The sequence below is a fragment of the Triturus cristatus genome, chromosome 5_2 (assembly GCF_964204655.1).
Source record: "Triturus cristatus chromosome 5_2, aTriCri1.1, whole genome shotgun sequence".
Classification (NCBI taxonomy): Eukaryota; Metazoa; Chordata; class Amphibia; order Caudata; family Salamandridae; genus Triturus; species Triturus cristatus.
In genome coordinates, this window is record NC_140588.1 from 968,016,292 (window position 1) to 968,036,428 (window position 20,137).

General features: G+C 43.1%; 1 protein-coding gene and 1 pseudogene across 1 annotated transcript in view; one reads left to right on the plus strand and one right to left on the minus strand.

Moving 5' to 3' along the window:
• Positions 1-20,137, plus strand: part of TMEM164 (transmembrane protein 164) — a 287,129-nt gene that overhangs the window by 217,406 nt on the left and 49,586 nt on the right. The window lies entirely within an intron of this gene.
• Positions 17,089-18,378, minus strand: LOC146829500 (putative acyl-CoA dehydrogenase 6 pseudogene; annotated as a pseudogene).

Here is a 20,137-nt window from a genome sequence, read left to right on the forward strand (position 1 = left end):
GTATCTAAGTTTCTAAAAAGCTTTACTTGGTAAGCCTTACTTATTATTTATTTTTTATTTTTGATATCTGTATAGGATGTACCTAGCTGCAAGGGCAGCAGAGAGCACTACATGGAACACAACACAAATAAATGATAACACAATACCAGATGTCCATACATCTTTAACAGTAGAACCCAAAGGAATGAGTAGAGGGCAGTATTTTAATCTGATGGATGGATCTTGAACAGGTGAGTTTTGAGTTTTTTCCTGAAAGGTATGAGGTTTTGGTTAGTCTGATGGTCTCACACAACTGGTCCTGTAGGTTGGAGGTAAGGCCTGGTTTAATATCTTATGTTTCGGGGGTCCTTTTGTATTCCAGTGATTTGCAGTTTATCCTTAGGGTAGGGAGGCAGACCGGCATATAGAGTTTTATGGGTTACTCCGGTTATTTTAAAGTGATGTGTGCCTTCAAAGGTAGCCAGTGTAGATCTATTACAATAGGTTATATGTGATCTGACTTTTTTTTTTGCATCGGAGACCCAGAGTGCTGTATGGAGGATGGCCTTGAGAGGTGCTTTTGTTCATTTAGGGAAGCCTGCTAATATACGATTACCTTCATTGAGGTGGGAGAGTACTAGGACTTGTACGGCTGTTTTGAAGTTTGATTATGGAATGGAATGTTTGATGCATCTTGGAAGTTGTAGTTGATGGAATGGGATTCTCATGAGCTTTGTTGTGTGCTCCCTTCAGTTGAGGTTTGGATCAGTTGTGAAGGCCAGGCACTCCTAGATGGTACCAGTGTTGGTGAGATGCCAAGTGGAGAGAGAGGATGCTCGGCCTGAACACCGATTGGGAATTGTTCTGAAGGTTGTTTGTGGACATGTATATGCTAAGCTATTTGATTACCAACATTTCGCTGATTGTCTCTAGAAATGGCAATTGAGTAACCGGTGTCTGGTCTTGGATTTCGTTTAGGAAAAGTGTTTCTTTCTTAAGGGGAAAAGAGATTTGTTCTTTTTCTCTAGTTTGAGTATCAGCGGGGCTATATGCTTGATTCACCCTTATATAGTATAGCACTGAGGAGCACACAAAAAATGATAGCTGGAATGCTTGAGTTTATCTCACACTGGTAATAACTCATGGCCTCATCCCAGTCCATCACTTTTTTTGCCCTCTATGGTATCTCATGCAGGAACCAGCCATATGCAAATCAGCCATGGTCCTTCTGCAATGGGAACTGTCCAGACTGAACTGCCAGTCCAGATCTCCAACAGCCTATATGGGCTTCTTCAGTAGGTGCAACTTGAGTCCTATGGCACAGTGAGCATGGGACTCACGTCTGGGCATACCTGTGTCAGTGAGGGTGTTGCACAGAGGAACACTTGCTGTGCCATTGGAAACACGAGTAACAAATTCTCATCTGACAGGTAAGTCAGATAGATATTTTACTGCTTCAGCAGTATCCGACCACAAGACCATTGAGATATAATCTTGTATCAGTGATGATTTCCACCAAGCACGACCACCTCTGTTTCAGGTCATTTATTTCATGTTATTTTGCAAACAAACCTATGACGGCTTCTATAAACCAGAGAGCTGAGAGTCTTCTGAGCTCAGCTTCTAGGTTCTAGGTAACCTCAACAGATTGCCTGCATACACGTGAAAGGAGAAACCAAGAAAAACAGTGTCAAATTGCAGCAGTATGGTAACTCCTTTATTGTCGCACAACAGGATCAGCTTATAGCAGTCCAGTAGGCTTCTGTGTCTCACAACTGGATGAGCTTATAGCAGTCCAGTAGGCTTCTGTGTCTCACGACTAGATCAGACTATAGCAGTCCAGTAAGGTCTCCTTGTCTCACGACTGGATCAGACTATAGCAGTCCAGTAGACTTCTGTGTCTCACGACTGAATCAGACTATAGCTGTCCAGTAAGGTCACCTTGTCTTATGACTGGATCAGACTATAGCATTCCAGTAAGGTCTCCTTGTCTCACAACTGGATCAGACTATAGCTGTCCAGTAAGGTCTCCTTGTCTCATGACTGGATCAGACTATAGCTGTCCCGTAAGGTCACCTTGTCTCACAACTGGATCAGACTATAGCTGTCCAGTAAGGTCTCCTTGTCTCACGACTGGATCAGACTATAGCATTCCAGTAAGGTCTCCTTGTCTCACGACTGGATCAGACTATAGCTGTCCAGTAAGGTCTCCTTGTCTCATGACTGGATCAGACTATAGCTGTCCAGTAAGGTCACCTTGTCTCACGACTGGATCAGACTATAGCTGTCCAGTAAGGTCTCCTTGTCTCACGACTGGATCAGACTATAGCAGTCCAGTAAGGCCTCCTTGTCTCACAACAGGATCAGACTATAGCAGTCCAGTAAGGCCTCTGTTGTCTCACTACAGGATGAGATTATAGTAGTCCAGGAAGGCCTATGTTGGCTCAAGGAGGAGCGAAGGATTAAGTTAAAAATGCTGAGCATTGTGCTACAGGCCCACTGGATTAAAAATGCCTTGCTTCTCTTTAAAAGGTAGCAGCACCCCCTTTACACACCTGCCAGGATTCTTCCATCGACTGCATGTTTTTTGTTTAATGAAGTGCTCTGGAGTTGCAGTAAGTTGAGGTGTGGTGTTGTATAAAGCTGTGAAATAAACATTGCCACACACGTCCTTGCATTAGGCTAACTATAAAGAATGCCCATTTTAATGTCGTGTTCTTTAGAATACGATAATCCCCATATGGTGCATTTTAAGGGTTTTGTAGAGCTGCATCCATGTTGAAAGCGCTCTGCCTGTCCCTAGGGAAGGCTGGTTACATTTTGTGAAAAAGGAGGTTGGTGCTTTGCAGAGTTTAGTATGATTAAGTGCAACTGCCAGGACTCATACCACAGCAGGGAAGCGCGAGTTGCACCTGGACTGTGGGTAATATAGCAGTATAGCGTTACAGACTAGAACTGAAGTGAGGGCCCACAAGTGCTGCCAGGCCACCCCTATGAATGTATGGGGTCCCAGCCGTGGCAGCTTCCTTTTAGCCCCCAAAACCCCCTATGGGGTTGATAACAAACATAGCTTCGACCTCCTATTGACCGGTTGGGGTTTGCGCCCTTGCTTGGTTTTTGGAGCCCTTTGCACCCCTTGCTTCGATCCTCACCTAGGGAATGTGGTGGTGCCATTTCCTGTTGTTTTCACACCCTTTCCTGTGCACGTCCTTTGTCTGGGCCTTGCTGGGGTTTCCGCTCCTGCCCCTCTATGCCCTGTGCGGGTGCGGACCTTGTTCCATCCCGCCCCATGAGGGCAGAATTTCCTGATAAAAAACAGCCTCCTAAGATGCACAGAGGGTTTAGCCCTTGCGCCTCTCACAGCATTTACTGTGTGTGTCTGGCAGTTGCTGATGCACACGCGGGGCCACAGCACTAACTGCAAAATCAAACATAGATATCAGCCATATTCTCTCCTCGGCTCAGCCAAACTGTTCTTAGTTTGGCAGTGCTGAGGGAGATACAGGAGCTGTGGAGATTTCCCACTTCTTTCTTTCTGCAGCTTCAGTGACACAGACAGCCACAGGAGGTGGTAAGGGAAAGGCTCGCTGTGTGTCTTCATCCACAGCCTCTGGCTCTTACATTCTCCTGCGCAGTCCACATAGTTGTTGCTGAGGCAGGGGAGAAGGCGACAAAGGCTGAAGATTAGGCCATTGGAAAATTGACAGCTGCGGGCCTATATCAGTGCCACGGCCTGATTCTGTTCTAGCGTCTTCAATGGAGCTCTCAACGGTAGACATCGTTTACAACAAATGCGATACAACGCATTCCATTATGACAGTCGTAACAACGACTGCGTTGTTACATCGCAAACCATTACAAACCATTACAATGCAAGTCGTTACAACGACTTGCTGTAGGGGTCGTTACAATGATTTGCTGTAGGGGGCAGAAGGTTGCACAGACGGGAGTTGGAATAGTAAATTATACTATTCCAACATCCAGCACCCACTACAGAAAGTTGTCGTAACGACTTGCGTTGTAATGGTATGCAGTGTAACAACGCGGTCGTTGTAATAACCGCGTTGTAATGGCATGCAATGTATCGCATGCGTTGTTACGTTGCATATTCAGCTCTCAACTTTCCAGTTTTCTAATATAGCCTTATAGCCCGTCGTAGCAGACTATATCGGCCGTTAAAGGCCTGAGCCAAAGGAGAGGGTGTTTAACTAGGGAGATGGACTTCAATGCTGGTATAGCCCAGCTCCAGAGGGCTATAAGGCTATAGAGCATTTCGCCACTCAAGGGCAGAATGTTCTAACAAACAAAACAAAAGCTTCCGTGCGCCCAAGGGGATTTAAATCCCCTTGGGCTCTGTGAGGCCTTCGTTCACAGGAAGAGCTGTGAAGCGCAACATTAGAAGCCCATAGCACTCCATTGTTTTCAGTGGTGCTACCAACATTCCAGTTTTCTAATATATCCTTGGAGCCCGACATAGTGGGCTCTACCGACCATTAAAGCCGCGATCCAGCATTAAAGGCCCGAGCCAAAGGCGAGAGACTTTAACAAGGGAGCGGGCCTTTAATTTCCAGTAGAGCCCGCTACGAAGGGCTCTAAGGCTATTAGAACATTCTGCCCCTAGAGGGCAGAATGTTCTAATTAATAATAACAAACGCCTTTCGGAGCCATAGGGGGTTTAAATCCTCTTGGACTCCTAGAGGCCTTTGTTCACAGGTCTTGCTGTGAACAAAGTCAAACATTGGAATGTTGGAGCTTCGGGCTTCTACCGGCCAATAGAAGCCCGGAGCACTCCATTGTTTTCAATGGAACTCCCAACATTCCAATTTTCTAATTGTTACTATTTTGCTGCCCCTTAAAAAGATTTTCTAGAATCCAACTCAAGACCCATTGGCACATGAAAGAAAAACCCTAGTAAGTCATGCAGATTTTCACATGTACTTTCGAAATTTAACTTGCATGCTCACATATGTCCATAATCTAGACAAGTTATTTGTCAGCGTACCATAGAAGAGGACCTAACAGTTTTTTAAATTTAATAAGCCTCTTGTTTATTCTTTAATTTAGTAAGGTAAATGAAAAGGTGATGAGCAGTTATCCTCCATTAAGGATTTTAGTCAAAGCTGCAACCTCACTGAGCCAATGGAAAGGCGATTTTCTATATCCCTAAGAAAGTAACGGGTGCAAGGATGTAATTGAACCACAAAACATTCTAGGGAACTATGTGTTGTAAGGTTTGACAGGGCCCGCGCACAAAGTCTCCCTTTTTAAATCACACGTTTAAACTGGACATCTTTTTGGAGGGTGGCTTTCTACTTGCTTTCACGTACATGATAACATACTTCAAAATTATGCATGCAGTACATTTATTAGTAGGCATATTATCAAATAGCCTAGTAAACTCCGTCCAAGGCTAGACAGCTCCAACTCTCAAGACCAACAATCACATCAACTCTGCACCTTTGACTCAGTGCAATTTTAGCTGTGCTTTTATTATGTAAACCGCCTATGAGCCACATTCGGCAGAGGAGTACTTCTTTTGCTGGGATTGTCCTGGAACACAGTACACTGTGGCTGAGATGCAGCCCTGCTGACTCTAACATTCATCCTGCAAAGGATGATAGACTGTTCTACACCAGATCGACTTCCAGATACATCACATACAGGTATGAGGGTCGCGTTGTCCCAAGGAATCGGACAGAGGGGACTCCCACTAAGCTCTCGCTAGTGTAGGTAGAATTGGGTAGGAGTATATGCATACAAATATAATCATATATTCATATAATCTAATATTTTTGTCCAAATGGTTGAACTGTATATTTTCTTCACCATTCTTCTAATGCTGGTTACAATGCTATGTTTCATCCTGCTAATAATTGCAGCTCATGTCTTTTACGGAAGAATACAATTGCTTCAATAAATGTTTGAAAAGCCATTTTGTACCTTTCTTGTGTATCCCTTGCGCATGCCTGTGTAACAACAAAAGGGAAAGATCTGTTTCCGTGATTTCCTGGTCGTGTTCTGAGGTTGCCGATACCATCTGGTACCCTGGTACGGTTAGGGGTTCAGATGGGGCACTGCGAGCTAGCTAGCAATTAGGTTGACTTAGTCTGATATGTATGGACGCAATCCCCATATTCTGACAGTGATGTTACCAGGATACACAGTCCTACTTAATTTGTAGGATCAGTATGACATAGGGATGAACAATAGAGTGTTATGAAGTACTGAAAATAATGTTTTAGGATTTAGAAATAAATTGAATTAATGGGCGTGCATAGACAGGTATATAGATATTTGAATCCAGGATTAAAAGAAATCTGTAATTATGTAAGCCACATATATTTAATAAAAGTGTACACAAAAAAAGATGGGGTGTATTTTTGAAAAACAGATTTGATAGTCTGAAAGGAAGACTTCATTTGAGAATTGATTCAATCTTGTATTAATATCATTTCCACTCCAGTGTATAAATGCAACACAAATGTTATTGATAGGATTATTGTAGCACAGTAAATGTGCTGGGCTGAAAGTCTGTAGAACTAATGTATGGTTTGTCATTCAATCTGGACTCTGTGTACAGCAGTGCAGAAAAAAATCAATTTAGATTTTGAGACTTAATTGTAAGTCATTGTAAGCTCAATATGTTTTCGCAAACATCAGGTCCCTAGGGAGCTGTGAACACTGTTGATGCTCAAGAGAACACCTGACAAAATCAATAAAATGTTTATATAGTGAGACACTTCCCTGAAACCACCTGATCAATTAGAGGGCATTTATGCTGTTTACTCTGACATCAGACTGTCTGGGAATTCGTGGCAGCCTTGTGAAGCTCTGTTATTCATTAACATGGGCTTAGCGTGTTTGATTATCAGCTATCTGTGTAAGTAACCAAGAACTACGTCAACCCATCATTGACAAAGCCAATCAGTCGGTCTTTTTCATGCAATAACTTGAACATAAACAGAGGCCACTCTCGCCAATCGGATCGCTCCTGTCACACACTAGCCAATCGGATTGCTCCTGTCACACTCTAGCCTTGACGCACACAGATGTGCATATCTACAGTTGTGTTCAACTTCTGAGACAGATGGGGAAATAAACACCAGTGATATAAAGTGGTTTGCACTGAAGTGCTACATTTGGTCAAGGGAGAAAGCGAGGACTAGAACTGCAGATGCCTAGTTCCAAATCTGACAGTTTAGCCGCTGTTTTGGTGGGACAGTAGCAGCATTTCTGGGTAAAGGTGCTACATTTTTAACACGGCTGAACCATCAGAGTTGTAGAACTTTTTTACTAGGATGATACTACAGCTTCTCCGTAGGGTTTCTCTGTTGGTAACTGGAATGTAGTGTTCAGTGTAGTAAAAACAAAACTTGGACACTAAATAAAGTGTGCACGCACTCCAGGAGTCCAAGAGATTTTGCTTTTGTTTTTTATTACTACGACCCGGCTCTCACTGTGCGCCCCCAAGCCCAGGTGACCCGATGCTTCTCTCCCCTCCTTTTCAGTCCCCTGAAAGAAACATTAGGAAAAACGCACCCTGGTACAAAAAAGTGTGGAATAATATTAAAATGAAAACAATTTACCATATTACAGCTCTATGTCACAAACAAATCGTTACATTTATAAAGCATAAACCTGCAAACATCAGTGTAAGGTTTTAGCAGTAAGTGAAAAGGAAGGAAACCTTAATGGGCAGAGCAAATGGACCCCCTCTGTCCTCTTTCTGACACCTCTTGACAATGGAAATGTGACCAACCTCTAACTTTACGACTTGTTTAAACAATTTTATGACTTTGAGTGGTTTCCCAAATTTCGAAACACCATCCTTATATCATCCGCAGTCTTTCTCGCATCATTGACCTTCTCTTTCATTTGTTTACTTAGTTGTCTTTTTAGGTACTGTCAGCAGTGTCCATCAGTGACTTTCAACACTCTTCCTGGCCCAAGGTGGACACATCATAGTGCACGGTTTCCTTTTCTTACTCGGTTCAAACCGAGTCACTCCTTTTGTGGTGTAAAGTGTAGCACAAGTTGCTTCTCCTGTCACTCGTCACTCTTGCATCCTGACCCACCTCACCTCTTGACACGCGTATCTCATCTCCTAGCCCACCTCTCCTCTCCTTTGACACACCTTTTCTACTCTTAGACCCATATTTCCTCTTCTCAGGCTTACTTATGTCCCATTTTCCATTTATTTTCTCCCTTGCCCGACATATTCTGCTCCTTGGCTACTTATTCTTTTCTCCAGGTCACCTCTGTTTCATTAGTAATAGATGCATTTGTTATGAGACTTACCTTCAACTGGGTGAGAAATCTGTAGTCGGCAGTGTGATATCCATTAGGCGAAGTCAGGCAAGACAACAAGAGCAGTTCAGGCTGGCATATCCATTTTGGTCACGAGACAGATGTGCATGATGTTAGTTGTAGGAAAGGTGAGGTTAAAAAATGATTCAATGGAATGTTCCCTTAGTTTTAATTGATTTAAACATTGGTCGCTGTGTCAAAAGATCTGAAACTGCACCTCACTGATAAGTTCGAGCAGGTTGAAGTGTCTGAGTTTGCTTCTGTTACCATTCAGACATAGTCTTTAAGTTACAGCTGTACTGTACCTTCTGAGGCATGACATTTGTTATACATTGGTACCCTGGTCAAAATCCTTGCATGGTCGGAATGAATAAAGATCTGATACAAACGATATGGTTCAATAATATGTATTCGGGTGGACTGGTAGGTGTGCTCAGGTCCTTGAAAACGACTGCTTGTCATGATTGCAAATTGTATTACCTCTATTGTTCTGAATTTAATTTATTTATCATTCCACAAACTGTTTCCTTGATAAATTGTTCTAAGAAAGCTAACTATGCCATTTTGGATAGAAGCAATGCAATGTCACAAAGGCAGTCAGAACTTCCCAAAGTCTGGAGTGTTAGTAGATGAGATGGGTAGAATGCTGTGTGGATCCATTTATATATAGATTTTAAGCAGAACAATATTTCCTCATGTCACTTTGCTAATAGTAGCCCTGGGGAGAGCAGGTCACATCACAGACATGCTTTAGTCTTCATCAAGAGGCTGTTTTTATTTAGGTCTTGCCAGTGACAGCGCATGCGCTTTACTCGCAAGATATATTGTATACTAGGTGCCCACCCATTGCTGAAGATTCATTGGCTTCATTGTCAATCTTATTTCCTGCCTTCTAATTGGACAGAATTTGCTGGCTTCACATCTTCTTTCAGCTGGAACATGGACCAAGTATTGATCGCTTCAGCTTGATTGCTGTTCTTCTGCTGATTGTTCTGTGATTGTGGCACTACTTGTGGGACCTCTTGCCATTTATGGTTCTATTTTACTATGCCGAAAGCACGTTCTGGGTGAGAGCGTGTCCCTCGAATTGCACTCCAATAAAGAAATCAATTCTGCGATGGTAAATAGGATGATTTCAAATGTATTCGTGTAAATCGTGAAAGGGTGTTAGTATCTTCCAGCCATTCTGTTAGCTTACCCAAGACCACTCGCCCCAGAACTTTTACTGCGGACAGTTTTCATCAACCTTCCCTCAAAAAACACCTACCTTACTCTCAATTATTGAGACTGAAAAGAATTGCAAGTACCGATGATGTGTATGAATCCAGTAAAGCTGAATGTATTGAAAAATTCACAAAACGCAATTATCCACCGACCATCTTGGAAAACGCTGTTACCAAAGCAGACACATCAACACGACAGAAACTGCTTCAACCAAAAACTCCAATAACGCACGAATCTAGAACTGTGTTCGTTTAAAAATTTTCAACCAAAAGCAACCAAATTAAAAAAAAAACATCTTAAGGTATTGGCCGATACTCAGTAACGAACCAGTCTTTCAAAACATTTTTGATTCACAACCTAGATTCGCCTATCAAAGGTCGCGCAATCTCAAACAGATTTTGTCCACCTCAAAAATTCATACCAGCACGGATTTCAAAGGAACTATTCCTTGCTTTAACTGTGGGAATTGCAACTCAATCATCAAAGGCAACAGCATTTCACATCCCCATAAAGGATATCCAATGAAATTGATGGTTACTGCCACTTGTAACACACAAAATGTGATTTACATGCTCAAATGTCCCTGCGGACTAGTCTATGTCGGGAAAACAGAGAAAATTACGTATCCGACTCAATGAACACAAAAGTAATATAGGTACCCGACAGATGAGATATCCAATTGCAAATCACTTTCATCTTTTTCAACATAACATTTGCCAACTGTGCTTTCTTATCTTAGAACAAGTACCACTGATCAAAGGACGCAATAACACTCAATTTTTATTACAACGCGAAGTATTCTGGATTAACAAATTGGATTCAATTCACCCGAAAGGGCTCAATGAACGTTATGATCTAGGCTGTTTTTTGTAAATCTACTGATTCCGCCACAGCATTGTTGACCTGTTTTTCCAGCTTCTCTGTGACCTTGTTTAATCTGTCATGGGTCCAATTCCCATAGACCTGGGACCGTGTAACTTTATGTTCCCTGATGCCATGAAAAACTTCATTATTATTATTTACATTTATTTTTTTATACTTGACATATTACATGACATTGTACATTCTCTCTTATCTCGTTTTATGGTATTCACACTTTTTTGCTTCCAGCATATATGTTTCTCGTTACTTCCTACACACCCATCTCACGTTATTGTTAGCACACTCGGATATATTTTGATGCACTAACTTTATTGATATACTTTGTGTTATTTTATACATTTAGTACATGCACTACACCTTCTGTACTATGACATTCTTTCCTTCGCCGCTTTTTCATGTTCGACGTTTACACTAATTCTCTATTGCGCACTATTACCTGAACTACGAGTCTGTTTTCACTGTAGTTCTCATTGTCCGTTTACATTTCATCGACTTTATTTACTTCCGTATACACGCCTATACGCATTAGCATGCGTTTCATATCCGGCTTGTATTACTACATTGCGATTGGATCACAGTATCACCTGGTGTACCGTTTCTCTTTCGTTATTCACACACTGACTGGTTCTACTCTCACTAGGAGAGTGCTCACCATTGGTTGACGGGTTTTCAGCCCCACCCGATTCGCTACGGCGAGTATCGGACACATTTAAATTCACTATGTTTGAGCACTTGACATACTTCCGGATACGCCGCAAACCCTGTGATTTGACAGCTTTCACCGGCCCGGTTACCTTCCAACACGTAAGTGCTCGACTCTGCACTCGGTACTTCTCACGAACCTCTCAGTTCTCTCGATTCACTTCGCTTATCCGTGGTGTTTACCCTATTCACGACTGAGCAATTTTATTGATTCATGCACCTTTTATGCAGACTTTGCTCCTCACGGTATTTGATATCTCGTATGGACTTTTTCAATCCTTTGGACTCACTGCGTTTTTCTTGGGGTTCACCTCACCATCTATGTAGTAGTTTCTCTGTTTTTTTTCCCTTAACGCACATTCTGGATACTTGTATTAACATCCATGAAATACGATCGCATTCGACACCTTTTTGTTTCCTTTGGTTCTTACTCTCACTTACCCATCCTTTACCTTCCCGCATCTACTCTGGTCACTAGCACCTACTTTTACATTTCATAACATTTTATATCTGGCACACAAAGACTCTTTTCCACTTTTGCACGCATTTTTTCAAGTACTTGTACTATCCTGCATACACAGATGTGTTTAAATTAAGGCTGATTCCTTGTATCCTCTTATTTCAGTGCCGCCCCTGATGAAGGGCCACACCGGCCCAAAATGCATTGGGCTATATCGAGTTATGATGTGAAATACACTCGTTGGTGACCTCGAAATGTTTTGAATTGAAGAACGTTTATCTGAACGATTTACACGAATAAATTTGAAATCATCCTTTTTTACCATCGCAGAATTGATTTCTTTTTTGGAGTGCAATTCGAGGGACACGCTCTCACCCAGAACGTGCTTTCGTCAGATTTCATCCCTACTCCGGGGGATCTACTCGTCTGCACCCACAAACTACACTTACCGGATTACCTTTTTTGATCCACACGAGTGCGCTTCCTCTACTTCATTCTATTTTACTATGCCACTCACTCTCCAAAGAAACCCATTTATCTTTTGAAATAGATATTTGTTGTGAATACAGATGTTACCTGTTGTTGTTGTGACAACGGATGCTATCTGCTTCTAAATGTATTTTCATATGGACATGTGTGTAATTGCTTTCTTTATGGGATATGATTTTTTGTCAAATGTCACGTTTTTTTCATACTTGGGTTGATTAACTGAATCTCAGGGGTGTTGTGCCTAGACCTAACGAGCAATGGCAAAGCCAATATGTCCCGCCTTTGAGACGTTGGTATTTCCTTTTGTTCATGTTGTAAAGCATGGGCATTGCCGACTTTGGCAATAATTTCTAGCCATGCTGTATAGCAGCATGGCAGCTGTGTAGCATGACTACAAATAATAAACAAAAAGGAAAGGAAAGGAAAGAATACACAAAAACCCTGGAGTGCAGGAAAAAGAAGATCCGGGAGGACGCCTGGGAAGAATTATCTTCCGTTGACGTCCTTCGAAATAGTGCAAAGTTCTGGTCTGTGGTTAACAAACCATTTTTTCGTGACCCTTGCAATGACCAATTAGATTGCGATATTCGGGGAACAATTGTGGTGCTCCCATTTTAAGTCAGTCTATGAAGTGGGAATAAATGGGGGGTTGAACCCCCCTCCTCCCACAATGAACTCATATACTTTATCGGTAACTAAGAGTGAGGTGGCTGAGGCCATCAGTAAGATGATGAGTAACAAGGCTCCAGGTCCCGATGGCGTCCCAGCGGACCTTTTTAAATCAGATATTGAGACTTGGTCCAAAGTTCTAATGAATATTTTTAATAGGGTCTGTGTTGCAGGTATCCCGGACACTTGGTCCGAGTCTGTGATCATACCCATTTTTAAGAAAGGTAGCAGGGGGGATCACAGTTGCTACCGCCCTATCTCCCTTATTGACTCCGCAGTAAAAGTTCTGGGGCGAGTGGTCTTGGGTAAGCTAACAGAATGGCTGGAAGATACTAACACCCTTTCATGTTTACAATATGGGTTTCGAAAGGGCCGGGGCACTATAGACCAAAGCCTGAACCTACACCTATTAATAGGAAAATATACCATAGCCAAGAAAGGGACGCTATATCTTGCCTTTATGGATTTGTCCTCGGCTTTCGACCGAGTAAACCGGTCAAAATTGTGGGAATTACTCCTCAAGTGTGGCTTAGACGAAAATATCGTGTATTTCCTAGCAGATCTACACAGAGACCTCACTGCCACTGTTAGATTTGACCGTTTGGGCAACTCTACAGGCAAGATCGGAATCTCTAATGGGGTTAGGCAGGGCTGTATTTTAGCCCCCCTGCTTTTTACTCTTTATATTAATGACCTAGCCACTGCCTTAACCAAGTCATGTAAGGACATCCCAAGGGCAGGGAAGTACTCCATTCCTGCATTATTATATGCAGACGATGCTGCCTTGTTGGCACGCACGGCAGTAGGGTTGCAAAGTCTTCTAGATACATTTGCCGATTTCATGAAAAGACTTGATCTAAGCGTGAATTTCGCTAAATCCCATGTTATGGTTGTAGGCTGCAAACCCAAGAGAGCTAAGACTATGCTCTGTGAAGGGCATATCTTATCTAGAGTCACTAGATTACCATATTTGGGGGTCATTTTTGATAAGTCTACTTGGGCCCCTCAACTAGCAGCTAAACGAAATGCTTTCGCCAGGTCAATTTCAGGTGTCTTGGACTTTGCGCGTAAACTGGGGGTTAAGCCTATGCAGGCTATGATGAATATTTATGCGGCGAAATGTATTTCCATAGCTATGTATGGCGCGGACCTGTGGGGAATTAAAAATGTTGAGGATCTCCAGGTGGTAGAGGACAAGTTTCTTAAATCCATCCTATCACTTCCCCAGGCAACCCCCGGTTACATTGTCCATCAAGAATGTGGGTTAGATTACTTAGCAGATCGGATAGCCTTAGCTCCATTATTAAAATGGTTATCAATATGGCAAAATCCGGAACTCGAGTTAAATCGTGAAATTATAAAAGATTGTTTATCCCTCGAGCACGGAAAAATTATCCCCTGGCTGAATCACGTTAAGAACTTGACTAGTGAATTAGGCCGCCCAGAATTATTTGATAAACCAAGTAATCTATTAAAGGGGGATATAAAATGGGTGAAGGATATGTATAAGCAGCGGACAACCTTAGCCAGGGAGGAAAAGGAGCTACTCAAACCCACAGTAAAGGCCCATCAGCTGATCATTACCTCTAATAGTATCGAACCCTACCTGGCCATAGTGAATAACATGAACCATCGTTTTTTATTGACCAGGTTTAGACTGAACAAATACCATCTTTTGCTCACTGATTCTCCAGGGTGGATGAAGGATAGGGAGTTAGGGATCTGTTCTTGTGACAGATTCTCCCTCAAGGATACTGCACATTTTTTTTTTTTTTGTAAACATTTGTCCCCTCTCCGCAAAAAGTTTATTATCCCCCTTATCAAAAATAAAGGATTCAGACAAGTCAAACCTGCTATTTTGTATCTCCAGCTGCTAGGTACTACTTGGGAGATATTTAATATTGCTAATTTCCTTGCCATTGCGATGAGATTAAGGAAAAAAATTAAGTGGACATAGTGTTGTAAATGATTAATTCTTGAACTTTGATTAAATTTCACCTAGTCTCAGCTTTTATTAACTTATAAATATATTTGTAAATGTTCATTTTAAATGCTATTTATTATGTATGTACTTGATGTATTGCACTTTTATGGTTTTTGTTATGAACCGAATAAAGTAATTTTGACTGAAAGGACTATGATTTAACCTGTGCTAATGCACTTTTAAAGTCCGTGCATTCACCTTGGTTCTGTCATTGCATTTCTTTAAAGTCTTCTTTGGTTTTAGCCACACTGTAAAGCATCCACACTGCTGGACAGCATGGCTATAAAACATTCCCAGCTCTCATAGACAAGACCTATTGGTTTTTCTTATTCGTGCCCAAACACCCTTCTTCTTTACCTCGGTGGGCAGTAACATTTCACCATCTTCAGAAAGCTCCTTAAAACCTTACTGTTTTGCTCTTGCCTCTCTTTTTGGTGTTGTGTGCCAATAGCCAGCGCCGGGACGCCTTTTGGGGTAGCAGGGCGCTTTACAAATTGTATTCAGTCATTCAATCACCCACAAACCATTTACATCCCCTTGTTAGGTTGAAGTCTAACAAAAAGCAGAGCTGTCTGGTTTGCTGAAGACATCTTGGGGACATTCTGAAACCTTCCCTGGGAATGCATTCCTCCCATTGCTTACCTTTGGCTTTGTGCTTTATAACTCACATTTGCTTGCTTTCTATTTGCAGACTTTATTTGATTTAGATTGTCCAGCTTGGTTTCCTCCCTCCTGTGGAGCATAATTATCCTTTTTGTTTTTAGGTCTCGCCTGAGCCAGCGCATGCGCTGCTTGGAGAGACATTTAGTATATGGGTTTCCAAAGTGCTACCAGACCTCACTGGCCTAACGCTTGCATTCACGCGAGCAGCCGGCAATCACTGCTGCGCGCGAACCACTCGCGTGCTTACCACACAGCGCGTCCCGTCCTCGCGATCACTTTCGCTTTCACGGCTTCGCGGCCGATACTTTTATGGCCACGCGGCCAATGCTTGTTTAATGTAGTCTTCTGTGCGCCCTATTGCAGTGGACTATAGTATTCCAAGTATTCGAACATTATTTTTTTCTTGATCAGGCATCCAAATCCTATTTTTTATTTGTTGAATCTTGCACAATTCCTTCTTTATCTCTCCCACCGTTTTAGCTTGCTTTGTATGCACATCTTCCATTTAGGAGATTCGCTGCTCGGCATTTGACATACGCGTTTGCTGCTTGTCAGTGCGATGTTGCATATCATCCATATACTCGGTAAGGGAGTCAAGACTGCAGTCAATAACTGATAAGCTGGTTTTCATCTCCATCAGCAATGCTTCAATGTCCTCAGTGGGGGTGAGGGGATGGATGACACCCCATATTCTCCTCTCCGATTTTAATGCATGGTCAGGTTCTAGTGAAGGTTCAGTGGGTTATTTCTCTTCATTAAGGTTTTTGGTCATCTTTATATTCCTTAATTTGTTCGCGTTCATGTTTATCTTAACTTAAACCATTATGTGTATTTTTCGGCAGTGAAATATCAAATCGCCAATTGTTTTTTTCACTGCTTATTAAACTTGATGTTTTTAGCTTGTTAGTGTGCTAAGTAGTTTACTACAATAAAACAATACACTCCCTCAAAATGTTAGAATAGTACTAGCACGTGTGCAGCTATTTATGTTTCAATAAGAAAAATAATAAATGTTTCTTATTTACTCCCATTGATGTCGGTAAAATAGCCTGAAAATCATAATTGGCTAAGTAACTGGCAGACTAGAGAGACACTCAACAGAAGATTGACGTTTCTTCAAATACTTACAGACAGGGAAACAGACAGCTTTCCACTTGCTCTGCAGTATTATCATACATTTTAGAATTGTTAAGTAGCAATACAAGATCAGCAGTGCCCTGCACTCTGCATTCTGTACTTGTACTGGCAGAGAATATTATGGATATCAAAAAGTATTTTAATTCAATTGTCTGATGGTATATACAGTAATGGTTTATGCCCTTGCCCCCTCTGCAGCCACTCTGTTTGCCCTTGCCTCTCCTCCATGTATCCTAATCTCTTGCAGTCCTGCGAGCACCTCCCCCAATGCACCCTCTATGTGCCACCCTTTGCCCTACCTGCCCAATGTATGAGCCACACTCCCACACCACCTGGGTTTCCAGGAACACTTATATGTTTAAAAAGCATTGGCATAGCCAATAGGTCTCGCCTTTGGAACCTTATAAGTATTTAGTTATGCAGCACAATATCATTGGTACAACAGCATCAACTGTTGCATGGCTAAACACTTATAAGGTCCCAAAGGCGAGACCTATTGGCTATGCCAATGCTTGTTGTTTTTATTAACATGATTTGTATTTTAACAGGCTATCTTCACAGGGCACCTTTTCACATCGGCTTCAAAACATCATTATTTTCTGCTCGGAAGGGTTTCCATATATTTGCAAATAACCGAAAGCATAACTTCATCTGCTCCAGCTCCCATTGATACTAATCTTGGCTCTCTGTAAATGCGACTCACCAGAACTGGAGGCAGCTGTCTGCTAGCTCGCGCACTAGTCAACCAGCTTTTAACTTGGCCACGTAGGCAAGTTTTGTCACATCGTTGCCTTTAACATACAAATCAACAGCACGATAGACCAAAGAGTCTGAAGTTCCACCTCGGTCTGCAATTCTGCTAGGCGAAAATGCACGACTTGATTGTGCAGCACTGGCTGGTTGAAGACTTTTCTCTGCCGAGTGTATTCAATGGTTTCCTCAATCACATTTTCCATCGGCCTCAGAACGCCGGCAGCTGCCCACATGTGCTCCTCTTGGAATTGCAACATCTGGTAAGTGAAGCCCATGCCTTCGTCCCCAATGATGTCCTTGCAGGGAACCCTGACGTTGTCAAAGAAGATCTGAGCAGTGTCTGATGGTTTCATTCCCATCTTGTCTATTTTCTTAGCAATATGAATACCTGATAGATTCATTGGTAAGCATATGAGTGATTTGTTCCTATGTGGAGGCCCATCACTTGTATTTGCCAGGAGGCACATCCAGTCCGCTTGGCAGCCATTAGTAATCCACATTTTCCCACCATTAATAACATAGTCGGCACCTTTTTTGACGTCTTAATATTTGAAACATCGGAGCCTGCGTCGGCTTCACTGATGCCCAGACAAGCTACCACATCTCCAGCGAAAGTAGGAGCAAGGAATTGGCGTATCAATTCATCAGAGCCAAACCTTGCAAGGGCGGGTGTTGCCGTATCAGACTGGACTCCAATAGCCATGGGCACACCTCCACAGTGAATATTTCCTAGTTCCTCTGCCACTGCTATAGAGTAGGTAAAGTCCAGGCCCATTCCACCATACTCTGTTAGCTTGCTGACTCCAAGGAAACCAGCCTTGCCAAGGATTTTGAATAAAGAGTGTGCTGGGAACTTTCCCTGTTCTTCCCATGCTTCAACAAGAGGGTTAATCTCCTTGTCAATAATCTTCCTGAGAGAGTCCCTCAGGGCGTAGTGCTCTTGGCTGTATATGATGTGATCTGTGCTGGAGACAGCTCGGTTTCCTGAGACAGACGCTTGTCTCGAGACATGCCTGCGCTGGGGCAGCTGCCAGCTGAGCACCCGAGTGGGTACAGTGCCGAACTCCACCAATCGCTTCCAACTCTTGTTCCGCTCTGCTGCCTGTAGCTTTGCGAGTCCTGTACGCATGCTTAGTCGACCGACCTGTGGACCATAACCTATTTCCTGTATTCTTCCATGAATGTTCACTTTATATAAACAGGCCTTTAAATCTTATTCTTGGCACATCTGCTTTGCGTTAAGAGACAGACATTGTTAGAACTGGGGGTCTCTAGTTGGCAGAGGTAGTTACCTTTGACCAATAGGGACCCTTGCTTCTAGTCAGGGTAAGCGGGTACACTCCTAAAGTAACCCCTGCTCACCCCCTTGGTAGCTTGGCACGAGCAGACAGGCTTATCTCAGAGGCAGTGTGTAAAGCATTTGTGAACACATACAGTAACCCAGTGACAACACTACAGATGGACACTACACAAGTTGTAGTATAAAAATAAGTATTTTTATATAGACTTAACACAAGACCACAAACAACAAAAATCTACAGTACTGTACTTTAAAAATGGTAGAAATAGCTTAGTTCTCTTAAGATGTAAAATGCAACACTTTGAGTTCAATGTACCTTAGGATGCGTAACGCTATACAACGAAAGTGGTGCAGGGAGGGTGATGCGTCTGTTCCTTACACGCAAGAACAGTGATGCGTCAGGTCCCTACTGATGTGTAGGGGATGCGTCTGTTCTTCTCTGCGAGGGGAGGTGATGAGTCGGTTTCTTACTGCGCTTTAGTGGCGAAGCGACCCGCAACGCTGTGCTGCAATGAAGATCCGGTGCGATGAAACCAAGATGGCGTCTTCTTCTTTATGCGACACGATGCGTGCATGCCCAACAATTTTTCTGAGCCGCGACAGGCCCTGCGACTTGCTTCCCGGTGATGCAACGTCCATCCTCTTCTCCGGCGATGCGAGGCACTTCGGCAAAAATGCGACAACTGCAGCGGTGACGCGCTTTCCCAGCGATGCGGCTGCAACACGCTCCTCCGATGATTCGACGGCATCTGGTGCGACGTCGATCCTCTTCTCCGGCGATGCGAGGCGCTTTCGCGTTGTGAAGCGACAGCGGCAGTCCGGCGACACACTTCTTCATGCGTCGCGCTTCCAGCTCCTTGCGACACACACTCCCTCAGAAAGCCCAACACAACTGCAGGCACTTCCAAAGAACTCTTGGGGAGCTGGTGGGTGAAGTCTGTTGTCCCGGAGACTTCAGCAGGAGGCAAGCTCTTTCTTAAGCCCTTGGAGATCCTTCACAAGTTGAATAAAGTACACACAAAGTTCCTTTCTCCTCTCTTTGGCAGTCCGGCAACCACTGCAAGCCAATCCCTCAGGCTTAGGGATAATCTCTCCCCAGTCTCTCTGGTTCCTCTCCTCAGCAAAGGTTTCTTCTTTCCCAAACGTGATCTAAAGTTCTGGGGTCTGGGTCCCCCTTTTTATACACAGTTTCTCTTTGTTCTCTGAAGGCAGAGAGGCCTTTGCCTAGTCCAAACCAGTTCTGGTCAGTCCTGGAGCACTTTGTTGACAAGACTCCTTCTTTCCTTTCACAGTGCAGGCCAGGGACATCAGACGCACCACAGGACGTGGAGCCAGCATTGTGGAGGGAAGGCACAGCCCTATTCAGGTCCCAGGTGCAACTTCTCCCACCCATCTGCATGCAGATCTCTCTATTCAGTCCTATGCTGACTCACCCTGTCTCCTGGAATCCCCCAGCCCCTGTCACTCAAACCCCAGACAAGGAATACACAACCCAGCAGAGGTAGGCTTGGATGGTTAGGCAAGAAAATACCTACTTTCTAAAAGTGGTATTTTCAAACACAGAATGTTAAAACCAACTTCACTAAAA